Source organism: Dendrobates tinctorius, unplaced genomic scaffold, assembly GCF_039654945.1.
Source record: "Dendrobates tinctorius isolate UK_male_01 unplaced genomic scaffold, ASM3965494v1 ptg000145l, whole genome shotgun sequence".
NCBI classification, from domain to species: Eukaryota; Metazoa; Chordata; class Amphibia; order Anura; family Dendrobatidae; genus Dendrobates; species Dendrobates tinctorius.
This window is the reverse complement of record NW_027361812.1, coordinates 10,930,746-10,947,961: the sequence shown is the minus strand read 5'-3', so window position 1 is coordinate 10,947,961 and position 17,216 is coordinate 10,930,746. Positions and strand designations below refer to the sequence as shown.

Here is a 17,216-nt window from a genome sequence, read left to right as displayed (position 1 = left end):
AGTTTTAAAATGATTGGTTGGAAGGGGGCAGGGGAGGGGTTCGGGGTGGGGGGGGGCAGCCTGGTTGTGGAAAAAGTGCGGGAAGAAGCTACACTTCATCATCAGCAGAGGAGAGAAGACCCACCCACCCTCCCTGTTGTGCGGTCGTACAGGGTGAGGGATTAGGTGATTCCTGTGTTTTTATGTGTGTATACAAAAAAAAATAATTTTAATACAGTTAATGGATAGATATGTAAAGTGCAAGAGGAATTTTGGTGAAAATCCCTACGAGGCGTTGTTATTGCCGTCGTCACAGTGGCTACGGGGCGGGAGGTGGGGTTCTTGGAGTTGGCGGTGATTGGTCGGGGAAGGAGTTGGAAGTAATATTCCCGACAATTTAAATGGGTATGGGGGATCTGGCTTTTGGTGATGGGCTCTGGACGGGGTTGTTACCTCGGGAGCTCTGGTGGTTAGTCTCCCGGAACGGGAGTTACGGTGCCCTCGAGCTGGGCTGGACGGCTGAGGGTAACATGGTGGTAGATTTTGAGGTTTTATAGCCAGATCTTTTAGCTCCAAGAACCCTCCCCTCATATTATTTGCATTAAGATTAATATTTTGATGTTTATTGTTAATGTTATTGTTCATTAATAAAATCGGCCGCTGTGGACAAAATTATCCAAAGAATTAAAAAGTTGTAGTGTGAGTTATTTTAGGAGTGGGGGGAATACTGGGGGCTGGGTAGGTATTAATATAAAGGAAAAACTGTAGTCGCCATATGCGGTCATGAAAAGGCTATTTATGCACACGTCATTTAGTCTCCATACATCAATAGCACTGCTTAGTGCCCCACAACACAGATTGAGCAATATCAGGACCGTAGTATAATCAGAACAGTTCAGCACAGCATTATCAGTACTAGTTCTCAATTAACATCTGACAAGGCATCAAACAAAAGGAGCATAGCAGAGCAGGATCAAGACAATCTGATTGCAATATTTAGAGTATTAACAAACACTGACATCGGTACAAACAGTGAGAGAGACAGGAACCCTTGTTATAGATACAGACAAAACAAATGGAAAATCATCGCACTTCATCCTGAAACAAAACAATTGTTAACAGCACTTAAACAGAAAATCATACAAGAGATAACAACTAATAGATATACCTTTTTTACCTGAGGGCTTTTCCCGTTAGAAATCCCCACAGACTGACTCCAGAAAGCTTCTTTTCCCGGAGATGAAAGTTGAAGGTGAATATTATATCTCGCCAGGGCCTCCAAGTTGTCGGAGAAGGGATTTCTATGTCTCCTCAGGTAGAGCTCAGTAGGAGCTTTTTGCCAAGGTACCTAGGATTGGGAGAAATAAAACGAGAGACACAGGTTCTTGTCTATCAAATAAATCTCCTTTATTGGTAGGGTCTGGGTAGATCTTTTATATGAAATGAACAAATATGGACAATTCCGTAACATTGTTTAACAATTGGCAAAATGAAGGAGTGTTTACACAATAATTGGCACAAAAGATAAGTTATATAACGATATGTCAACTATATCCTGGGATAAGAGATAATTTTAATTAGATGTGGCGGGAGCATGGAGGGGGTTTTGGCATTTCCTTTAGGTCAATTTAACAATTTGTGGAACCATATCCTGTTAGTGCATTTGGCCAAGAAGATACTTGGCCTCAACATATTTAGACATAATTCAAATATAGAAGAGGGGAATTTGGAGCTGACCACTGGCAAAAGTATTCAACCACATAGACAGATGATAACAATTAAAATGGTGTCATGGGTTACAAGACTTGTTTTTCTGATATTTTCCTAGGTTTTAGAGAACTAAGATTAACCATTTCTTTGACAGCGCTCAGCTTAGAGCGCAGGACAAATGTGAGCCAAGCATTACGCAATAAAAACTATTTTTAAGAAAAAGAATTGCTTTTGGATCGCTATATTCTGACCAGTATAGCTTTTTTATTTTTTCGCTGATGGAATTGCGTGGTTTCTTGTTTTTCGCGGGACAAGATGACGTTTTCAGCTTTACCATTTTTATTTACATTCAACTTTTTGATTGCATTTTATTCCACTTTTTGCTCAATGGTATGATGAAAAAGCATAGTTTTTTTACAAATTCTTATTTCTTTAACAATGTTCACTGAAGGGGTTAACTAGTGGAACCTTTTTGTAGATCGGGGTATTTCGGACTCGATACCAAATATGTGTTCTTTGTTTGCTTATTTTTGTTTTTACATAAATACAGTATATGTATCTAATGATATAATAGTTTATTCATTTTTTTTGTCCTTTATTTTGTGATTTCTTTTTAAAACCCCTTTATCCCCGAGCGTGGTTTGCACGTTAAATACCAGGCCAATTTTTAAAATTCTACAACTGTCACTTTATGAAGTAATAACTCTGGAACGCTTCAATGGATCCCGGTGATTCTGACATTGTTTTTTCGTGACATATTGTACTTTATGATAGTGATAACATTTCTTTGATATAACTTGCATTTGTGAAAAAAATGGAAATTTGGTGAAAATTTTCATAATTTTGCAATTTTCCAACTTTGAATTTTGATGCCCTTAAATCACAGAGATTTGTCGCACAAAATAATTAAAAAGTAACACTTCCCACATGTTTACTTTACATCAGCACAATTTTGGAACCGACTTTTTTTGTTACGAAGTTATAAGAGTTAAAAATTGACCAGCGATTTCTCACTTTTACAACACTATTCTTTTTTTAGGGACTACATCATATTTGAAGTTATTTTGAGGGGTCTATATGATAGAAGATACCCAACGGTAATACCATTCTAAAAACTGTACCTCTCAAGGTGCTCAAAACCACATTCAAGAAGTTTATTAACCCTTCAGGTGCTTCACAGGAATTTTTGGAATGTTTTAAAAAAAAATTAACATTTCACTTTTTTTCACAAACAAAAATATACTTCAGATCCAATTTTTCTTATTTTGACAAAGGTGAAAAAATGGACCCCAAAATTTGTTGTGTACTTTCTCCTGAGCATGTGGATACTCCATATGTGGGAGAAAACCATGGCAGAGCTCGTGGAGCGCCATTTGACTTTTTGAATGCAAAATTTGCTGAAACAATTGGCAGATGTCATGTCGAGTTTGGAGAGCCCTTAATGTGCCTAAACAGTAAAAATCCCCCACAAGTGACACCATTTTGGAAACTAGACCCCTCAAGGAATGTATTTAGATACATGATGAGCACCTTGAAACCCCAGGTGCTTCACAGACGTTTATAACATTGAGCCGTGAAAATAATAAAATCACAATTTCCTCACAAAAATGTTATTTTAGCTCCAAGTTTTGCATTTTCATAAGGGTAACAATAGAACTTGCACCATACAATTTGTTGTGCAATTTCTCCTGAGTACGCAGATACCCCATATGTGGGGGAATACTATTTTTGAGGCACAGTGCAAAGCTCAGAAGGGAAGAGGCGCCATATTGGAGTTCAGATTTTGCTGGAATGGTTTGAGGGTGCCATGTCACATTGGCAGAGCCCCTGAGGTAACAGAATAACAGAAACCCCCTATGTGTGAACTCATTTTACAAACGACACTCCCCAATGAATTTATCTAGGGCTGCAGTGATCATATTGACACCACATGTGCCTCACAGAGTTTTATACCACTGAGCAGTGAAGAAAGAATAAATTACATTTTTACCACTAACATGTTGTGTTAGCTACAAGTTTTCAATTTTATTTAAGGGCTAATTGGGAAATTTTTTTTTTTTACAACAAACAGGTCCATTTTTTCCTCAGTGTGCCAATAATTTACATTTAAACAGGAAATATTTTTCAGGCACAGTGCAAAGCTCAGAAGGCAAGGAGCACCATATTTTACTGTTATGGTTTGCAGGTGCGAAGCAACCACTAGGTGGCAGCGGAATAGTCCAAGAGCCGAGTCGATACCAGAGAATAACACAGTACAAAGGGGAAATCCAAAACACAGAGTCATAAGAGAGCAAGGGGTCAGTGCTGTTCAATAGCTGAGCTAACAGAAGGGAGAGACAGGATCAGGTCTGGGACGAGCTAAAATCAAATACCGGGGAATCCAGACACACAGGGAACTAAGGAGCAGGGTCAGGTAGGAGGAAGGTCAACAGACACGGTAAGGTCAGATGAACGCAGCAGGACAGATCAGGAACTCACCAGAGCCAGCTACACATGCTGAAGGTAAGCAATATAACTGGTACTGCACACAGGTTGCAGCACAGAGATATAGCAGACCAGACACAGGAATGAGGCAGGGAAAATTAACCCCTGACATGACCAGACGGGGAAAGGAGAGACAAGACAAAAACCTGGCCTGGATCATGACGGTACCTTCCTCTCAAGGGGGGCCACCGGACCCCCAGGTTTCCCAGGAAAACGTATATGAAAAGCATGAACTCATCACACTGGGATCCAAGATCAATCCTCCGGACCGTAACCCCTTCAATGTACCAAGTACTGAAGCGAGTTGTGAACCATTCGAGAGTCGACAATACGTTCAACTTCATATTCTGTTTGTCCATCTACAGAAACAGGTGGCAGAGGAGGTGGAGACCCAGTAGAGGAAGATACTAACTATTTAAGAAGGGACCTATGAAATACATTGGGGATACGAAACAACGGAGGCAAGCGTAAGCGAGAGGTAACTGGGTTGACCACCTCAATGATCTCGTAAGAACCAATAAACTTGGGACCCAGCTTGACGGAGGAAGGTTTCAGACGTATGTTCTTGGTAGACAACCACACTTTATCTCCTACCAGAAACTTAGGTCATACAGATCGTCGCTTATCAACAAAATGTTTCTGTCTGCCCTGGGCCACCCCAATGTTCTTCTGAATCTCCCTCCAAACCTCCCCCAAGTGTTGAACCGCCGCATCAGCCCCTGGGCACCCCGAATCCAGCCTGGAAAATTCACCAAAATGGGGTGAAAACCGTAATTACAGAAAAATGGAGAGGTGCCAGTGGACTGATTAACCCGATTATTGAATGCGAACTCAGCCACGGGCAATGAGGAACACCAATCATCCTGCTGAGACGTGGCAAGACAACGCAAAATCTGTTCTAGTGACTGATTCTCCGTTTGACCGTTGGTCTCGGGATAGTAGGCAGAGGAGAATGTCAAGCAAATACCCAATCTCTTGCAAAACGCCCTCCAAAACTTAGTCACGAATTGCACCCCTCTGTCAGATACCACGTTCAGAGGCACCCCATTCAACCGTACAATGTGCTCAATAAACAATTTAGATAGTGTTTCAGCATTTGGTAGTCCTGCCAAGGGAAAAAAAATGCGCCAGTTTGCTGAACCTGTCAACCACAACTCAGACCACTGTTTTGCCATTGCAAAGAGGGAGATAAGTGATAAAATCCATGGACAAATGAGTCCAGGGTCTATCCAGAATTGGTAATGGCACCAATTCCCCGACCGGCTGATCATGGGAGACTTTAGCATGAGCACACGTATCACAAGCAGACACAAACACAGCAATATCAGAAGACATGGAGGACCACCAAAACAGGAACTGTAACCAGGGAAATCCCAACACCAGTCCCACTGGAAGATTATCCAGGACGTAACATGAAATTCATTCCAGGTGCAGGGAACCCACCTTGAGGAGAAACTCCTCAGAGACAAACTTAACCACATTTTGAGCCAACGGTGTCTTATCAATGGCAATGATATGAATGGGAGTCTTTAACTTAACTGTCCCCAACTTCCTCTTGGATACCAGACCAAAGTCAATAAAATTCATGTATGACCCACAGTCCACAAAAGCTGAAGTGGGTGCGAAACTATCTCCACAACAAAGTTTCACCTCTAACAAAATCTTTTGAAATGAGGAAAATGATACCTGAGAGTCTGGGTGACCTCCTCGACAATCACCCACACTTAAGCATTTCCTTGCACCTTGTTAATTGGTGGGCAAGAGAGGCAGTCCTCCTTCCAATGTCCTGGACTTCCACAATAGAAACATAATTTCCCTTTGTGACGCTGCTTCCTCTCCTTATCTTTGAGGTTAGTGGCCCCAACCTCCATAGGTTCCGCATATGGCATCACCTCGGACTTAGCAGGATATACTGGAACATCACGCTGGATTACTCCTCTCTCCCGCAATCTCCAATCCATGCGAATGGCCTGGGTCATGGCCTCCTCCAAAGAACTGGGTGGTGGATGGAAAGCCAAAGCGTCCTTGAGATGATCCGAAAGTCCTCTCATGAACTGGCATCTTAAAGCAGAGTCATTCCAAGACACCTCGGTGGACCACCATGTAAACTCTGAACAGTACCATTCTGCAGTGAGTTTTCCCTGGGAGAGACCCATGATCATGTCCTCTGCCACCCTGACCCGGTCTGGTTTGTCATAAATCAGTCCTAAGGCCTCAAAGAACCTATCCACAGACGTACGTTCAGGGGCAGGAGAAGGTAGGGAAAAAGCCCAAGTTGGAGGACCCTCCCTGAGTAAAGACATAATTATCTCCACCCGTTGACTCATTTCCTGAGGATCTGGATCTGAGGGAAAAGACTAACTTACAACTCTCTCTGAATATATGAAACTTCTCCTTCTCTCCGGAGAAAGTATCTGGGAGCCTGATCGTAGGTTCAGGGGAGAGTAAACAAACAGTAATGGGATCAGATTGCCTAAAGGCTGATTGTGTCATGGAACCCTGTAAAGATTTAACAGCTTCAGAAAATCCCCCTGGAGTTGGTTATGAGAGGTGGCAAGGGCTCTATGTTCTACGGACAAATCCTGCATCATTTGGGTCAAACTTGACATCTGATCTGCAAGTACGGATCCATAGAAAAAAATAAAATGCAGGAACAATTATAATGTCACGCTGTAAGACTGAGGATTACTGAAAAGTAACACAAACTCCACTAGATGGCAGCAGAGTGGAGAATGAGCTGAAAATCCTGCAATGAAGCAGACCAGCAGAAATACAGCGAAGCAACCACTAGGTGGCAACGGAATAGTTCAAGAGCCGAGTTGATACCAGCGAATAATGCAGTACATTCAAATCCAAAACACAGAGTCATAAGAGCAAAGGGTCAGTGCCGGTCAATAGTTGAGCTAACAGAAGGGAGAGACAAAATCAGGTCAGGGACGAGCTAAAGTCAAATACCAAGGAATCCAGACACACAGGGAACTAAGGAGCAGGGTCGGGTAGGAGGAAGGTCAACAGACATGGGTAAGGTCAGATGAACACTGCAGGACAGATCAGGAACTCACCAGAGCCAGCTACAAACGCAGAACGTAAGCAATATAACTGGCACTGCACACAGGTTGCAGCACAGAGATATAGCAGACCAGACACAGGAACGAGGCAGGGAAAATTAACCTCTGACATGACCAGACCGGAAAAGAAGAGACAAGACAAAAACCCAGCCTGGATCATGACAGTAGGGCTCAAAAGGGAGGCGGCATTTGGATTTGGGAGTGCAGAATTTGCTGAATTTCTTTTGGCGGGTGAGGAGCCATTTCGCTTTTCCAGAGCCTTTGTGCTATCAGTAACATGGAAGCCCCCTATATTTCCATTAACAGATGACAGACCTGAGTGGAGACTTGCTTTTTTTGTGGATTGAGTTGAAGATTTTACTGGGAACATTTTACATAATGTTTGGGATCACATTTATCCGGGTGCTCTACGCTGAGCACTTACTTTGGGTTTTCCATCTAAATCTTTGAGTGACATGATTCAGATGAAACTGCTGAGGGATCCATTCACTATAATGAGTCAGCAGAGTTACTCTGGACTCCATCTGACCTTTGTTCAGATGTGTCCTTTTCAGAAGTACACAAAACTGTGGTCGACGGCACTTTTAGGCAATCCTAAAAAGACGGACACCGCCGGATCACAGGTCAGACGGCGTCCATAGTGTCTCTATCTGCTTCATTATAGGGAATCTTCTGCCGGGGTTTCCATCTGAATCACGTATTTCAGAGATTTACATGGAAACCCCAGTGCAAGCAATCAGCACAGATCGCAGGATAAATGTGCTTCGAGCCTTACTGCAATCTTTGGGAGGCAGAATGAAAAAAATCAACAGCATGTGAAAAATTGGTTTTATTTATTTTTTACGCCGTTCCTCGTGCGGTATCAGTGATTAGGCAACATTACTGTATTCTTTGGGTCAGTGCGATTACAGCAATACCAGATTTATATCAGGTTTTTATGTTTGGCAGTTGTCACTCACTAAAAGATGCTTTTTATTGCAAAAAATATTTTTTGCATCAACACATTTTGAGAGCTATAATTTTTCCATATTTTGGCCCACAGAGTCACGTGAGGTCTTGTTTTTTTGCGGGACGTTTCGACGTTTTTATTGGTACCGTTTTCAGGCACATGACATGTTTTGTTTGCTTTCTTTTCCGATTTTTAGGAGTCAGAATGAACAAAAAACAGCAATTCAGGAATTTCTTTTGGGGGGTTATACCGTTCCATGTGTGGTAAAATTGGTAAGTCAGCTTTATTCTTCGGGTCAGTACGATTACAGCGATACCTAATTTACGGTATTTTTTTTATGTTTTGGTGCTTTTATACAATAAAAACTATTTTACAGAAAAATTAATTATTTTTGCATCGCTTTATTCTGAGAGCTATAACTTTTCTATTTTTCTGCTGATGGAGCTGTATGGCCAGGGGCGTATCCATGGGGGGCAGCCGGGGCATTTGCCCCGGGCGCAGCCCACAGATGGGCGCCATCGGGCCGTCTGATGCGGCGGTCCAGAAGGAGGCTCCCCGTTGGCGGCATTCTGCCACCCCCCACACTTGGATTCTCCCGTTCTCTAAGCCGGCTATCAAACTGACAGCCAGCTCAGAGAAAGTGCTGCTCGTCGGTTCTCAAGGATTGTACTAGCGTCTTCAGACGCTAGTACACTCACTTGTTGATCTCTAAGCCCTGGCGCTGCCGGCACTTCCGCATCAGTGAAGCGCCAGCAGCATGATTAAGTCACATGATCACGCTGCTGACGTCACTCGCCGGCTCTTCAGAGGCGAAGACACAGGGCAGGCAGGTAGTGAGGCAGCGTTGTGGTTGGTGGTAAGTGCTCCAGCTCCATACAGGGCAATGGAGCTGAAGACACCAAAGAAGATTTAAGAAATGTAAGGACATGCCCTAGGGGCTAGGAAGGGATGGTTGGGGTCGGGGATACTATATGGAGTCAGCGCAAGGGAATGTGTGAGATTGGGGGATGGGTGCAGTCTTATGGATAGGGAGGGAGCAGGGGGAGTAAATTGAGGATAGTGTGTGAGGAGCAAGGCCAGAGTGCAGACAGATGCGTGTGGTAGAGAAATATGAGGATCATGTGGGGGGGGTGAGGGGGAGAAATATGAGGAACATATGGTGGGTGAGGAGGGAAAACTATGAGGAACATATGGGGGAGAAAGGAGGGAGAATTATGAGGAACATATGGGGGTGAGGGGGGAGAAAAATGAGGAACATATTGAGGGCATGGGGAGAAATATGAGGAACATATGGGGGAGCAAGGAGGGAGAACTATGAGGAACATATGGGGGCAAGGGGGAGAAATATGAGGAACATATTGGGGGCGAGGGGGGAGAAATATGAGGAACATATTGGGGCGAGGGGGGAGAAATATGAGGAACATATTGGGGGCGAGGGGGGAGAAATATGAGGAGCATATGGGGCGAGGGGTGAGAAATCTGAGGAACATATGGGGAAGCAAGGGGGGAGAAATGAGGAACATATTGGGGCGAGGGGGGAGAAATATGAGGAATATATGGGGGGGCGAGGGGGGAGAAATATGAGGAACATATGGCGGGGCGAGAAATATGAGGAACATATGGGGGGGCGAGAAATATGAGGAACATATGGGGGCAGAATTCTGAGGGCATTATGGGGGCCAGAGTCATTTCTAAGGGGGGGCAGCCGGCAGAGAGGCACATTCAGGCCACCTAATGCGGTGGTCCGCAGTGTCTTCCCTGGCGGCTGCATTCTGCAGCCCCACAGGGTGGGAGTTGGCCGCTCTTTATGTCAATTGTCAAGCTGACAGCCGGCGCAGAGAAGCTGCAGTGCGCCGGCTCCCAGGGATCAAATGTACTGGCGTCTGTACAATTGAAGCTCTGACAGCCAGGTCAGAGCGACGCCAGCAATGTGATCATGTCATGTGATCACACTGCTGACGTCACTCGCTGGCGCACAGAGCGAACACTGGTGGTAACGGCTCATACTCACTTGTGAGAGACTCGCACGATTCTTGTGCGAATCTCTCGCATGAAACCTGGGACTGCCGCCCGCACTCAGACCGGAGCCTGCGGCTACATGTATTTCTATATAGCCGCACGCTCCAGTCCCAGTGCCGGTGGCAGTGCTTAGTTTTCATGCGAGAGCCTCGCACGAGAATCATGCGAGTCTCTCGCAAGTGAGAGTGAGCCCTAAGTGTGCTCCACTGAGAAAATGAAGAAACCACTGAAGATGGGGGGGCGGGATTTGGAGTGGGGGGTACATAATGTGTGGGGAGATTTGGAGTGGGGGATATATAATGTGAGGGGTTTGGAGTGGGGATGGGAGGTTACTTAATGTGTGGGAAGATTTGGAGTGAGGATTGGGGGGGATTTCATGTCTGGGGGGATTTGGAGTGGGGATGAGGGGTACTTAATGTTTGTGGGGGATTTGGCCTGGGGATGGGAGGATTTGGCATGGGGATGGGGAGATTTGGAGTGGGGATGGGAGGATTTAATGTGTGGTGGTATTTGGAGTGAGGATGGGGGATTTAATGTGTGTGGGGAGATTTGAGGACACAAAATGAAGAGTATGTATGAGGGCATGTACGAGGATACAGTATGGGGGATGGGTGCAGACAGTATGGGGAGCAAACGGGTAAATGTATGTGGACACAGTATGAGTAGCGATGGGAAAAATGTATGTGGAAACAGTATGGGGAGTGAGGGTGATGGGATGTGTGCAGACACAGTATGAGGAGTCGGGGGTATGAGTGAGCAGACAGTATAGAGAATGAGGGGGTAAATATATGATGAGACAGTATGGTGAACAGGTGGATGTTAGAGGAGACAGTATGAGGAGGGAGTGGAATAGTGTGAGGCAACAGTATATTGCAGATATTTTTATTCAGGAGCATTATAATGACACTTCTATCTTTAAGGGCATTGTGTGGAGAATTGGTGCAGAAGACCGGAGAAGATGGAAGTCTGCAGAGATGAGATGTGGATGAGAAAACTCATCATGGGTTCTGGACAAGAAGAAGAAAAGAAGGAGAATGACTCCAGAGACAACGTCATCTATAAGGTACCTGGATGTAAATGTTATTTGTGATACTGACTTATTCTCATGCTTTTATTTATATTAGGAACAATAAAGGGGTTGTCCAGGTTTGTGCTGAGTCTGCAGTCATTCTATGTGACTGCAAACTTCTGAATTCTCACAGTGCTCACTGAACGCTGTAAGGATTCTCTCATGCTGGTAATTTACATACATGCGGTCACATGCTGACTAGACATGTGTGGCCTCACTCAATGAAAATGAACGGGCACGTCTAGTCGGAATGTGGCCAGAAATATATAAATCACATGCTTGTGCTGACATGACCGTGTACTCTTGCCACCAGTACAGGAGAATCCTAAATATGTGCAGTGCATTCATTGTGAGAATTCAGAAGCTGCAATGTCAGGATTCAGCTCTGCAGGTTCCAGTAGTCATCACATGGACACTTCACTCATGTGCGATTTTAATACTTATGGTCCTGTGACAATGAGCTTCTTTTCCTGCTTTTTTCAGTTTTTCACTGAACATTGAGAGCATTAGGGAGAGCATGGCTAAGTGTGGAAATCGCATGTGTGCGGGGCGGGGGGGGGGGGGGCGCCGAACCGAATTCTTGCCCCGGGTGCCAGAAAGCCTAGATACACCTCTGTGTATGGCAGCTTGTTTTTTGCGGGACAAGATGACGTTTTCATCAGTACCATGTTTATTTATATCCATCTTTTTGATCACATTTTATTCCACTTTTTATTTGGCAGTATGATGATAAAGCATTGTTTTTTTATGGTCTTCACTAAAGGGGTTAACTAGTGGGACATTTTTATCGGTCTGGTCGTTGCGGACTCGGCAATACAAAATATGTCTACTGTTATTGTTTATATTATTTTCATTCAAATATTTATTTAGAGATAAAAAAAATCAAAAGACATTGTAATTGTTTTTTATTTTTTTAAATATTTCAGTTTTCGTTTTTAATAAATTTGCAAAAATTTGTACATTTCTGTTTTTTCCAGTCAAGATGGGGTGCAGAGTGCACATTAATGAGAAAAAAATTAATCTTTTTGAATTTACCAAATGGCTGCAATGAAACAAAGAGTGAAAAATTTAAAGGGGTCTGAATACTTTCTGTACCCACTGTATCTTTCACTTTCAGTTCATGAATAAAAGCCATAAAAACTTCAGTGAAGACAGATTTTCCCATTACTGAGATAAGAAATGGCAGTTGGTGTTTTTAAAATTCTATTGAGAAGGGGTTTGCTGGAGGCAGACGCAGACATTCTGCTCCAAGTTCTCAGGAAACGACTGTTACAGTTCTCAAAAAAACTTATGAGCACCTAATGTCATCTATTATCTCAGTAAGGGAAAAGTCTATATTCACATGAAACCGATTTCTCGACTTCCTGTTTCGGCGCCGCCATGTGCAGACACATGTGAGGGAGCTCCTGCTGAACGCCGCAAATATTCTGCATTTACACAGAGCCCTGACTCACAAAAGGTACTGGGATAATCGTGAGACCATCCGGGACCGTCCGCAACATGGATCGGTTTGTCACAAGAGGCGCAGGGAAGGAGCAGGGGGAGGAGGAGGTCGGAGGAGGCCTGCAGAGTGGGAGCACAGTATTGGCGACGGAGACACAGGCACAAACAGGGCAAGCACATGAGGAGATAGACCGGGAGGAGGAAGCCCCAGAGAAAGAAGGAAATTTCAGCCAGGGGGAGACAGTGGAGGCAAGAGGCACATTGGAAAAGCAGCTACATGCTCATTAAACTTTAAACAGCTAGCAAAAGAAATGGCATCACACCTTGCTGAAGACTTTAAGCAGGCAGTGGCTGACATGATCCAATCTACCACTAAAGAGCTGCAAAGCAAGATGACTCATCAGGAGCAGAAACTGCAGGAAGCCGAGCAGAGAATTTCTGGGGCGGAGGACAAAGTTATTCAGCTAGAAAAACAAGTCAGTGACTTAAAGAAACAAGCCTCCTACACTGTGGATAAACTAGAGGATCTGGAGAATAGGTCCTGCAGAAGCAATCTGAAAATGATAGGCCTCCCAGAGACAATAAACACACAGCAGCTAAATGATATCTATCAGGTGGAATTGCCAAAAGCACTGGGACTGTCCCATAACTGTAGAGTGGAGCGTGCACACAGGATAGGCCCCCCAGAGAGGCCTCTGAGACTGAGAGGGGCAGGAATAAACCGAATAGCAAGGAAGCTCAGAGACCACGCCAGGCAGTGGCAAAGTACTTGAACTTTAAAGATAAGGAAGAAATACTCAGGGCTTATAAAGGAAGAAGGCGACCGCTGATAATTCAGGGACATAAAGTCCTTTTATTTGGAGACTATTCAGCAGAGGTGACACGGAGAAGAAGGGCATTCAGCGAAGCATGCACTCTGTTGTTTAAACGCAACATCAGATTCCAGCTAAACTACCCAGCAATGCTGTGTTTTAGGACAATAGATGGTATGATGAGGTCATTTACAGATCCCAAGGAGGCCATGAAAATTATGTCCCAGCAGCATCCTTCATCTGACCAACAATCACCTGAAAATACCAGCTCGGTGAGAGAGGAGACAGGGGGAGATGCTGAGGACGAGAGGGGGAGACCCTATCCTTATAGCCTGAGGTCGGATTTACATTTGGAAGGAGATAATGAAAGAGAGACAATGACTAAGGAACAAAGAACCCCAATGACAAGGGCGTTCAGGAAGAACCAAACAAGACAATACTAAATGATCTAATGCTTATGAGAAAGTGTCAAGATATATCCTGGGTTCAGCATAAGTGAAAAGTATGACTGGAATACCTCACATGATAATATGAAGATGGAAGGGAGAAATTTCTGTGGTCCAGGTTGAGCTACAGAAAGACTACTTACACTCCCAATCTCCGAAAATAGGAAGACGTACAGTAATAAGGGATATCATCTGTGAACCACATGATGGTGTACAAAACTTACAAATTTACAGGTATATTCACCCGACCGGGTCAATATCAGACGGAACTATGTATGTTCAAGGAAGACTTTAGGACAGCTGTTGGAGAGATCCCCCTTCTCCTATGTCTTTTTTTCCCATCTTATTTCTTTTCACAGGTTCTGTTGGACCGAATGGAGAATTTGGGGTGCTGATTTAATTGGTCTGCAAGCTGATCATACTGGCTGATGGCGAATTTGTGACTTCCAGGTTTATGGACATTGTGAGGTTTTCACAACAAAAAGACATATATAAAGTTGGGATAATGATGACCAGATGTGATGTACAGTGGGGCAAAAAAGTATTTAGTCAGTCAGCAATAGTGCAAGTTCCACCACTTAAAAAGATGAGAGGCGTCTGTAATTTACATCATAGGTAGACCTCAACTATGGGAGACAAACTGAGAAAAAAAAATCCAGAAAATCACATTGTCTGTTTTTTTTTCATTTTATTTGCATATTATGGTGGAAAATAAGTATTTGGTCAGAAACAAAATTTCATCTCAATACTTTGTGATATATCCTTTGTTGGCAATGACAGAGGTCAAACGTTTTCTGTAAGTCTTCACAAGGTTGCCAACACACTGTTGTTGGTATGTTGGCCCATTCCTCCATGCAGATCTCCTCTAGAGCAGTGATGTTTTTGGCTTTTCGCTTGGCAACACGGACTTTCAACTCCCTCCAAAGGTTTTCTATAGGGTTGAGATCTGGAGACTGGCTAGGCCACTCCAGGACCTTGAAATGCTTCTTACGAAGCCACTCCTTCGTTGCCCTGGCGGTGTGCTTTGGATCATTGTCATGTTGAAAGACCCAGCCATGTTTCATCTTCAATGCCCTTGCTGATGGAAGGAGGTTTGCACTCAAAATCTCACGATACATGGCCCCATTGATTCTTTCATGTACCCGGATCAGTCGTCCTGGCCCCTTTGCAGAGAAACAGCCCCAAAGCATGATGTTTCCACCACCATGCTTTACAGTAGGTATGGTGTTTGATGGATGCAACTCAGTATTCTTTTTCCTCCAAACACGACAAGTTGTGTTTCTACCAAACAGTTCCAGTTTGGTTTCATCAGACCATAGGATATTCTCCCAAAACTCCTCTGGATCATCCAAATGCTCTCTAGCAAACTTCAGACGGGCCCGGACATGTACAGGCTTAAGCAGTGGGACACGTCTGGCACTGCAGGATCTGAGTCCATGGTGGTGTAGTGTGTTACTTATGGTAGGCCTTGTTACATTGGTCCCAGCTCTCTGCAGTTCATTCACTAGGTCCCCCCGCGTGGTTCTGGGATTTTTGCTCACCGTTCTTGTGATCATTCTGACCCCATGGGGTGGGATTTTGCGTGGAGCACCAGATCGAGGGAGATTATCAGTGGTCTTGTATGTCTTCCATTTTCTAATTATTGCTCCCACAGTTGATTTCTTCACTCCAAGCTGGTTGGCTATTGCAGATTCAGTCTTCCCAGCCTGGTGCAGGGCTACAATTTTGTTTCTGGTGTCCTTTGACAGCTCTTTGGTCTTCATCATAGTGGAGTTTGGAGTCAGACTGTTTGAGGGTGTGCACAGGTGTCTTTTTATACTGATAACAAGTTTAAACAGGTGCCATTACTACAGGTAATGAGTGGAGGAAAGAGGAGACTCTTAAAGAAGAAGTTACAGGTCTGTGAGAGCCAGAAATCTTGATTGCTTGTTTCTGACCAAATACTTATTTTCCACCATAATATGCAAATAAAATGACAAAAAAACAGACAATGTGATTTTCTGGATTTTTTTTTCTCAGTTTGTCTCCCATAGTTGAGGTCTACCTATGATGTAAATTACAGACGCCTCTCATCTTTTTAAGTGGTGGAACTTGCACTATTGCTGACTGACTAAATACTTTTTTGCCCCACTGTATATACTAGGTAGAAGACAAGATCTTCATTGAATGTTGATGGGAGTATTTTGTATTAAATTAAGATTACTTCCAGGGGGAAAGTATCATACAAATGCTAGGTTCACATTGGGAGATATTGCTTGGGAGGATGAAGGGGGTGGGAGTAAAGTATTTTTATACCTCTCTGACATCAAAAGGAGAGATGGAGAAGGACTTTAAGATAATATGATTGTGAATATTAAGATGTTAGGAAATTGATATGATAACTTAAGGGGAATATATGTTGATCTAAGATTTCAGAGTTTCACGGTTACATGAGGGTCAAGGATCAGATAGAGAATGGATATAAAATAGGTACAACATGATAAATATAGGATAATAGGCGGGAGGGAAATTGTTTCTCTTTTGGTTTGGATAATGGCGGAAAAAAGAGGCCTTAACAAAGAGGTTGATGTATGGAGAGAGGGTGAGATGAGAAGGGGGGAAAAAGGGAGGGAGGGAAGTTAAAGTTCATGAGTCCACTACTATTGTACTAATTAATTTATTGCTGACTGAGATGACATTGACTGGCAGTCCATACCTGAGAGGGAGAAGCTTCACACGTCCTCGCAGAAGAAACCATTTTGCAATTAAAAATGGTTAGATTAATAACATGGAATATAAAAGGGTTTTGCTCACCACATAAAAGCATGATGATACTTCGTCACCTGAAAAGACTGAAAGCAGATATAGCCTTGCTTCAGGAGACGCACATGGGTAAAGAAAACTTTTTTAGAATGAAGAAATTATGGGTGGGAGAAGTTTATAGTTCTAGCTCGGTAGACAGAAAAGCAGGAGTCCTAATACTTATACATAAAGCATTGGCACACAGTGTTTCATCCGTAGAAATGGACCAGGAGGGTAGGTTAATCCGTTTGAAATTAGAGATAAATAATGAAAGTATTACCCTGTACAATATATACGCCCCGAACATAAATCAAAAGAAATTTTTTTACGTCCTTACAGAACAAAATACTGGCTGATAGTGCCAGCAACATAATCACATAATCATAGGAGGAGATTGTAATGAGGTGCTTAAGGAGGAAGAGGACAGAAAAGGGAGCTTAATAAGATCAAATCCAG

The 17,216-nt window shown here is 43.5% G+C and overlaps 1 protein-coding gene across 2 annotated transcripts in view; it reads left to right on the top strand.

The window, feature by feature from the left end:
* ITGB7 (integrin subunit beta 7) overlaps positions 1-17,216 on the top strand; it is a 173,852-nt gene that overhangs the window by 89,640 nt on the left and 66,996 nt on the right. The window lies entirely within an intron of this gene.